We start from the raw sequence: 9,963 nt of genomic DNA, 5'->3' as shown, positions 1-9,963 counted from the left end.
TGCATTTCCAGTGTTTGTACTTGAGGGGGTTTGGTTGGTTGGTTTTGTTGCCCCCCCGCTTCATGGCTGTTGTAACCCGCAGATGAATGGATTGATTAACCTCATTGATGGGAACATCAGGGCTTGGAAAAGAGCAAAGCAAGCTAAACTGTGTCAAACAGTGAGGACTATCAGACCAAAACATTTTCACCCAGCTCTTCCGGTCATTCCAGTGACCTGTCAAGTCCATTTAAACAATACAAGTGATAATAGAGAAAAGTAGACTTGCCTTCCTTTTTCCTTTGCTGTATCAAGGCAATTACAGCTACCTTGTAGAAGTGGAACGTTATGCCATCTAGTTTTTATGTAAAAGCTGACTGCCAAGGAATTGTCTTCCTCTTTCCATTAAAAAAGTGCTTTTCTCCTTATTTTTCTCCCATCTGTGAAAAACACAGTAGTGGCTGAATTCAGATCTGAGGGTGGGAGAAGAGTCTGAGGGAGCTGTGGGAGGAAGGTGTTTATTTCCACTTTTGTAGTGACTCTTTGGAGCACATATTACGATATGGGGCCCAAGATATTGTTTGTATTGGTTTCCTTCTTTTATCCAGCAGGAATCAAGCTGAGCAGGATGGAAGCATGTGTCAAATGGTTGGTGATCTGCTGAAAGTTAGAGTCTAACAGATGAGTTTTGCATGGCTTTCAGTGTCATATAGAGTCCAGCTAATGTGAAAAAGTGGCATAACCTGTAAGCATGAGTGTCGAGGTAGCTAAATGAGTCTTCTTTCCTGGAGATGGATGTTTTCAGCCTCAAAAAGATCAGTTTCTCTATCAGCTTGAAAGGAGCCTGGAGTAATAGCTCAACTAGGAAGCCTAAATTTTACACATCTCTACCATACATGCTTAGATAGAAAATTTCCTACAGCTTCTGCACTTCTGTTGTTGTACAATTAACTGTGAAGTGCCAAATTTACTGTGAAGATCATCACACTGTAACTGGAAGATAAAAGAAGAGGCAATAAAAACCAAATAAAATTATTTCTTCTGCTGAACAGATCAACCTTTGTCTGCCTTAGCTGATTTCGGAATGTGTGATGGCGTTTTCTTATTTCCACGTCTCAACCAGTGATACAACATGTCACATTAAGACTTGTAAGTCTTGACTGTATCAATTGGATTTTCTGCCTTGTAATTAAGTCCTATAATACTGAAATGGTGTTACCATAATGACTTTGACATTAACTGGACACATTTGTAACAGATATGAAAGCACGTGAATACATGGAGTTCTCAGGGCTCTTGTTCTCTGCTTTTATAGAAGCCTGCACTAAGAGCTTGTCCCTAAATCCCTCTGAATCAAGAATACTATCAGTCTGTCCAAATAATTTCCATCAGCTTTGTATCGTATATAAAACAGACAATTATTTGGCTGCATTCAAGTATCTGTGGCATCCATTCTCACCTAAATAGGGCTAAAAAAAACTAGGTCTTTGTCCTTTTCTAGTCATCTCAGCCTTTTCTAACAGGAACAGAGGCAGGAATCTTCAGAGAGAATTTCATTTCTTCCTGAAATAAATAGCCACTACAGGGAGAATACTTCCCTGTGGGACAGCTGAAACTGGAGACAGAAGTGGCTAAAATCAGAAGACACGGCTCTATTTAATTAGAATATTAATATCAGTTATGACTAGGCATCACATAGATATTAAGGTTACATTACATTTATAGCAAATTCAATCTTGATTATAAAGTCTTAAGCAGAATTTAAAAACTCATTTTTTAATTTAAAATTAAATTTAAAAATGTTCAGCTTTTCAGGAAGGGGATTGCATTGAATCTAGATAATTTTTACCGAGCTTAACACTGGTTTAGCACACTTATTGCACAAGATTATGTTCCTGCAAGTTCTTGTCTGTCACATGCAAAGCTTGATAAAATAGGTATGAAAAGTGTGAGTAACAGAAACTCCTTAACCTTTAAAGAATAAATTTTGACAAGTGTGATTTACTTTCACTTGGAGTAGGGCCAGCGCAATGGAAAACTGAACTGAAGATAGTGAATCATTTCCACGGTGTACAAATAGCTACAGGGTTTACACTATGACAAGTAAAGACAGAAGTGAAAAAGTGCTTCCAAGGGTGATGGCTGAGTTGATCTCACTGCAGGCTGCAGTGGAATAAAAGATCAGCAGTTTTAGGTGTGTCTGCCAGGTTTCTGCCAGTTTAGGTGCATCTTGAGTCATATGGACTTGACTTTCATGTTCTGTCACAACCAATTGTATGCCATTGATTGACTTTTGTCCTTCTACCATCAAAAACACATGCCAGATTCCTAAAAATAATTAATATTTTTGTCAGCATGGCATCACTAAAGACCCCATCTTCCTTTTCTTCCTTTTTTTTTTTTTTTTTTTAATGAAAATATCCCACTGTAGAGTATTTAATTAGTTTCCTCTACACTACATATTCGTGTAGCATTTTCTGTTATGATCTTGTATTTCGGTTTTGCCCTATTGTTTTTTTTTTGTTTGTTTTCTCAGTCAGGCAATCACCCTTTCACAATGTTTTCTTCTGCCTAGCTTAGTGCCTTGCTTTGCTTCCCCACACAGTATAACTGTTAATAACTTCAATGGCAATCAAAGGCAATGTCAAAGACTCTCCTACTAACGGTATATATTTTATATTTACAAAATTAAATGGTGCATTGTATCATGACTAACAGTGTATGCTTGTGGCTCTTCTGTCTTTAGCATCAAGGCAGGATTACTATCATTGTTTTTACAGCATGAAATAATTTCAGATTTGAGTAAAGAAAAGGCAGCTTTTCAGTGCTTTGCTTTATTTGAATTGTGATTCAATCTGTAATACAGTAAACACTTGGTACCTGTACCAAGGGATGTCCTACACGGATTAAGGACATTTTTCTTATTGTAGGACATTGTCGAGAAGAGAAAACAGAAACATATTAGAAGTGGCCCAAAGTGTTCAGTGAGCCTTAGATTGGTTATCCTAATAAAAATTCTACTGGCAAGATTTGTTAACTAAACCAATTTGTACCTGAAATCCTTCCATGTAGTAATATCCCAGATCTTCTGTGTTGCCTGTATCTGTAGGAAAAAGGAGGTGTTCCTGTAGAATAGATTGGGAACAAGCATGGAACATCTTTTAATTATAATGATACCATTCCCCGATGATCAGGGAGAGGGCTGGAAACTGAAACTGAGATCAGACACAGGTAATCCACATCAGCCTCAACTGCAAGAGAGACAATTACAACTATACAATCACTGTCTAGCTTGAATTGCGCTCTTATGTTATCAAATTAAGATATTAATATGGTATCCTTAAGGTGAATGTCTTCCAATTAACCATGAAGAACGAAGCTTTTAACCAGATCTTGCCTTCTGCAAAATATGTCAGAAGGATGGTGAGGTTTTTCGTTAGTGAAAATGATTTTGTAACATACCGTTATAATGAAAGAGTTTAAAAAGTTAATTGCAGTTTGTATGAATATTTCATTACTTTCATGCTTGCAGAACATCAATGTTGTTTAATGACAAATAAAAATAAATAATGATCATATTTCATGTCATAATATTAAATAACTGGAAATGTTTATTTCTACTATATTTTGGTTCAAATGCTGACAATTTTTAATATATATTAATATTTTACAATATGAAAAAAGAAAGTGAAAATTATTTGTAATTTTATGTAGCAATAAGATTTTCCCGTCATTTTTTACGTGATTGAACAAACCTGCTGTTTCCAAGTGGACAATAAATACCTTTCTTAAAGGAACACACACAATATATCCGTAATATTGCAGTCTACACACAAATGTCTGTACTAAATCTGTGTTTCTTTGTTTCCCCTTGTGCGTTCACATAACTTGACAGATTGTTTGACCTATACCACAGTCGGTCATGTGCAGAGCTGTCTAGATGATGATGACATTCCTTGCTCCAAGCTTAGCTTAAACAGTTCTTTCTTCTGGTCAATTCACTTCCAAACTGGAGGGCTATATGTAACCATTTCCTTTTCCCAAACTCGACTCGAGTCAGACTGATCTCTCACCACTTTTTGCATGTTTAAAATATTAAAAAAAAAAATATTTCTTTCTTATAACACCTACCCCTTATGCCACAGATGGAAAATATTCAGAGACAAATTTCAACTTGAAATTTGATGGAGCTGTGTTAGGAAGGTGGGAAGAAGCACTCTGAAGAGGTCCTTTTCCCTTTCTCCAATAACATTGGATGAAGCAGAAATGACTGAGTGAGATTCCCCATGATCAGCACAAACAGCTGGAACCACATCATTAAATTAGGAACACAAGCTTTATTTTAATAACTCAGATTGGTTTCCATCTAGATAAAGTTCCTTGATCCAATTGACAATGTCTGCATAAGTGTTGATACCAGAACACAGAAAACGGTAGAAACATCTTTTTTTGTAACAGCAGTAACTTCCTACAACTTGAAGTGATTTTAGAAACTAGAAAGATATCCACATCTAATCCCCACCAAATGCCTTAACAAGTTAAGGATTTTCTCCATCACCTTACTGAACATAACAATGTATAAAAGAGAACATTGGGTCCAAATCAGCTTGGTGGGAAAAAAACCACATGATATTGTGTTTATACTCTGTTAACTGTGCCTTTGTATCCAGTGGGGTCTACAGAAAGAAAGTAAAATTTCATAAGGGAACATGAAAGCATGTTAAAGGAAAATGAGCAGTGTCAGTGTGGAGGTGAGAGGTTTTTCCTTGAGAAATTCCCTCATCCCTGTACAATACTGTTCTGCAAAGGCTTGCCAGACATGCAAAGTTTGTGTGGGTTCAAGACAAGGTTGGGCAAATGAGCAGAAAATTTGGAAAATGACAGAGCCACAAGAAGTTTCGAGTCTAGGAGGTTCAGGGAAGCAGTGGATATGCCTGTTCTATGCTTGCACTCTTTATGCTTGCACTCTTTCCTAGGTGTGAGTTTTGGCCACAATCAGTGCCCAGGTACAGGCCAGACAGATGTATGTTCTGACCTGCTAGGGGGATGAAAAAACAGTGCTGGTCAGAAAATTGCAAAGTGAACTTTCAGTGAAAATATCTGCCACCTCTTCTAGGAAAACCGTTACAGTTGTGTTGCAAAGTGCACATGTTAGAAAACAAGCTGCATGGGGGGAATTAAAATATTGTATGATTACTCTGCAAACAGCCCAACTTTTCTTTAGTTGGCAATGAAAACCCCTGTGTGTTTTCCTATAGAGGTGAGAGGGAGGACACAAACTGTTTCAAAAGTAGTGGGAAAGACCATTTCAGTGTTCCTTTATACTCGATTTTCTGTGGTTATGATGTGGTTCTGTCCTTGACTTCATTGGTATCCAAGCTAATTTATTTTTTTGAAGACTTTTTCTCAAATAATGAGGCTATTTAACCTACAGATTACAGGCTACTTCTCTGTTATTCCCACGTGCACCAATTATATATTTATTTTAGTCTAAAGATACATCACGACTCCACTAGATGGCAGCCGGGAACTTCACAGAATGAGACGTGCAATGGCATGAGACCAGTTCAAACCGGTTTATAATTTTGATGGATTCCCTTGACACGTGCCAATTAAGATGTTCCATTCAATGGACGAATTATTTCACTATCTTTCCAGTGAGATTCTCAGCATTCAGCACAGCACCAATGGACTCCAGTATCCATCCTACAGACAGGACATCACATCTTTCCTTCCCTTTCTGTTGGTCCTGGATTGCTGAAATGATCATAAAAGGACCTGGAAGCGTCTCTGCAAGGTAGTACCATGTGTTTACACTGGACATCCCTTTAGCAGAGCAAGCCCAAGGTGCACTTGAGGCCAGGCTGTCAAGCTTTATATAGGTTGGGAGACTGCAAGTGTGGATTCAGGCATGGCTGAAGATCATACTCATCCCTGAGCATGGTCTACAGGCTCCTGGACCACCAAATGCTACTGGAGAGCAGCCTACAATCTGTTTGCAAGGCCACTGTTGACTGAGAGCTAAGTGAAATATGTATCACTTCACTTTACAGCCACACTGGACACCACTAGGGTCATAATGACTTTCCATGACATCTCCAAGAGTGAAGGGAATATATTGCAGTCCCTGCTGGAACTGCCAAGACTCCTTACATTGCTGGTGGGAGCATTTGGGAGGAGATGGACTTCTGTGGGGCTATCCCTTCCCATTTGGACAGATGCTGGAGAAGCAGGCAGATGGCAAAGCTGACAAAACAAAGGCAGAATTATTTGGATGCATTAATCAGTGCCCCAGAGCTAGTGTTTGGGTGAAAACAATTCCTTCCAGAAGTAGGGCTCTCTCAAGCTATATCCATCAATCAGGAAACATGGATTCGATGCAAAAACCTGCACCTCAGGTACAGGCAGCAGTATTTCTGTGGTTGTACAGAGCTCAATTCAAGCTTTTAAATCCACCAGAGATGCCAAAAAAAGTGGATTAACAGCTGACTTGGTCTTAGCACCACAGCTGCTTGGCTGTTCACAGTTGTAGAAAACTTGTTCATGGCTGTCTCCATGGCGGCTCGGTCACTTGGTTGTGACAATAGTGGATACATTTATGAAATCAGCTTTAAAAATCATATAGTGCCCCTTTTTCTAGTATTTTGACAAAACCTCGTTAGTTCCCTGAGTTTATTTTGTTTTACTAGTGCATTTATGGTGTTTTAATACATTTCAGTGGATTTAGTGAGAAAACCTTGTAGGCTTGTACTGACCTCTGTGAGGCTTAGTTTTGGTAAAAGGACTAGACCTGATATGAAGATGGATTCTGATTCTGGTAGGCAGTTGTTTATTTGTAGAGTTCATCTGAAAAAAAAAAAAAAAAAAGTAATAGCCTTTGAGTGTTTGTGAGTAGGTACAAGAGAAAGAATGAATAAAAGGTAAATTTTATGTCTAGATGAATATTAATAGTATTTTCCACATCACAGATTACACAGATTACAGAGCTGTCGTATTGTGTGTAGGGGATTAAAAAATACCATTCCAATTCTGACTGAAAAAAGCTTTTTCACTTTCCTTCTGATAAAGAAAAGGCTGCAAAAATGATGGTATTGGAAACATTAATTTACTATGCATTTCATAACCAGGGCTAGATGGAATATTTTGGAAATGACAATGTTTTATTGAAAACCAAACATTTTTTGTACTGATTTTAGAGTCTCTGTAATGTTTCTGAAGAGGTGTTTCATCCTTGGAAAACAGTCCACACTAGCTGTGGAAACCAACTCAACCTACTCACAGGGTTAATGCTACACACGTACTTAAGTCTCTTCCTGGAACAGCGACTATATTAATCTAAGACATGATGGGTTTCATATCTTTGTTGACGTAAAATTTGCTATAGCATCTTTGAGCAGGAAATACGGACAACTACCACCATTAAAAATCAAAATGCCTTAATTATCAACCTAAGAAATGTATTGTGGGGTTCCCTCTTGTTGACCATTTTTTTTTTTCCAGCTGAAGCTGTGTCTGCCATAGGAACTGCATGTCCTGTGGGCTGTTGGACTGCTCCTGCCCAACCTGCTCTAGGTGGCGCTGCTTTGGCAGGGGGGTTGGACTAGATGATCTCCAAAGGTTCTGTGATTCTGTGATTCAGTCCCTTCCGACCCCTACCATTCTGTGATTTTTTAATTCCTCTGTTTTTTCCAACAGATATGCCTGTGTGTATTGCTGCTCAAGAATCATTGCCTGCAGCAAACAATTTTGTCACAGATAAGCACAGTGATAGTCCAGCTCTCTCTGTAGTCTGCTCCTGGTGTTGGAGAAGGTTTCCTGGCCACGTTAAAAACGAAGTTATAGCCCGGCCTTGGTCCCCAGTGCAATTGTAGGTTTAATAGCAGAGTAAGTACACCCAGCACCTTTTCATATCCAGATTTATCTCACTGAACCACCCAGAAATTCACCCCCTTTTTTTTTTTTTTTTTTTCAGTACTTACGTTAAGCAAGTGCTTACCTGATTTGCTGGCCTGTGACATTTGGTTTGCTGTTTCGGGCATTTGCATGGACATAGGACAAAATACACTGGAGCAACCAGGTGCAAGTGCTGTCTATCCTTATCCCTCAGCTTTTAATGCATCTATTTTCCTGAGTGCGCTTTCAGAAGCTCACTAACAAAAGGAAAATAGCTTTTAACCACCAGCTGGATTTTAATCTTGGTCTTTCTCTGCTTTAAAAGCTTTGCAAAAACAGTAGTGTGGCTTTTAATAAAGTAGCCACTATTGGAACACCAGTAATATTTTTTCCTCCCAGAGACACTGTGGAGAAAATAATTTAATTGGATTAATTCACGGCTCACATTTAAAATGTTGGATACTTTTTGTTTCTCTCTCTCTCTCTTTGTTTATTTTTTCCTTTTTCTTTTTCCCCTACTTTCTTTTTTGGCACTTGCATTTATCAGCTATTTGAAAACAATTCAGATGCTTTTAGCAGGAAGTGGTTACCTCTGTACCCATCAAGAAAACTGCCAGAACATTGCTACCTCGACTTCTGATATGTGATAGAGAGGAACATTTGGTGAGTCATATATATATATAATGACGTATAATGACACACTGAGACAAAAAGAAGCTAAATTCCTCTAATTTTTCTGCTCTTTCACTTTGCAGGTGGCTGCTCAGTATTTGGTCATGTACTACATTTCTATTAGTACTTGCCTTTCTTCACAGCCACATATTTGAGCAATGAAATATTAAAGTTACAGAAAGAAAAGTTAAGAATATTTCCATTACAGCTGGCTGGAACATTCCTTTAATGATTTTTTGGTTGGTTTTGGAAACTAGTACGTGTGTCAAAAATCCTCCCTCAATGAATACAAGATATAAGATGTTTTGCACAGATTATTGATTTTGAAGAAGGATTATCAAGTTCACGCTTAAATGTTTGATCTATCTGAAAAAGTAAAAAGCAGACCCAAATATCAGACCTGACCATTTCAATACAATTTAATTCCATGAAATAATTTTGAATAATTTACTTTTACATTTTCCTTAGGGCTCCTATGAGCTATTGCTTAATATTGCTTTTGCTTATGACATAATGACAATTCACAAAGACAGGCTATTCTTAAACCATGTAAAACTATTTGAAAACATTGATCTGCAGCATATTTTCAAGGAGAAACTGGAGAAATGTTAAACTCTTATTTTCCTTTTCCTCAAGTGAAAAAATTGGGCTTTTCTTTTTTTTTTTTTTTCAGTTTGTAAAAATGTTCCAGCAGGCACACAGGCACACAGACACACAAACACACACACACAATTTTCCCAGAATTGCCTTGCTCAGTACCTCTACTGCTTTTCCCTATGTAGAGATGTTTTTTTCCCTGTATATTCATACAGTTCCACCCCTTCCAAATTACTATTCCCCTGCACGCCTGTTTACCTGAGCATTTATAAAATAGCTCCAGGAAGCATAACTAATGGAAATATCTCAATAAAGAGATTGTAACCAGAGTCCGTGCCAGTGTGTGGCATCAGCAAGAGGGGATACAGGCAACACTGGAATATAGTCTGATAAAAGATTCTCATAAAAAACATGTCCCCTCTAACAGGCTTTTGGGCTTTGGAGTGGTGAAAAGCTTTTTCGATGAGAAAAACAGGGCTTTTATCAGCAAAATTGGACAAACATCAAGTAGCTGATTTCACATTGGGTAAACATGTGCAGAGGGAAAGGCAGCAGGGGAGTGCATGGCCTTTGTGGTTGGTCTGTGTTTACCCTGTAAGTGAAGGAGTTGCAGGAATTGACATGTGCTGGGCGAAAATATGAGAGCCTATTGCTAGGGGGGTGTGCAATAGGGCAGCCCAAATAACTGAACACGGTGACTAGTCACGAACTGTTTTGCTGAAGATGCTCAGCTGGAGAGCATGTATTGGGCTCCTGCAGTGGTGGCATAAGAGGGATTTTGGCAGAGGAGGCACATGGGCTAGACTCAGTCAAAGGGAAATG

The sequence above is a fragment of the Larus michahellis genome, chromosome 2 (genome assembly GCF_964199755.1).
Source record: "Larus michahellis chromosome 2, bLarMic1.1, whole genome shotgun sequence".
Lineage (NCBI taxonomy): Eukaryota > Metazoa > Chordata > Aves > Charadriiformes > Laridae > Larus > Larus michahellis.
This window is presented reverse-complemented; position numbering follows the sequence as displayed.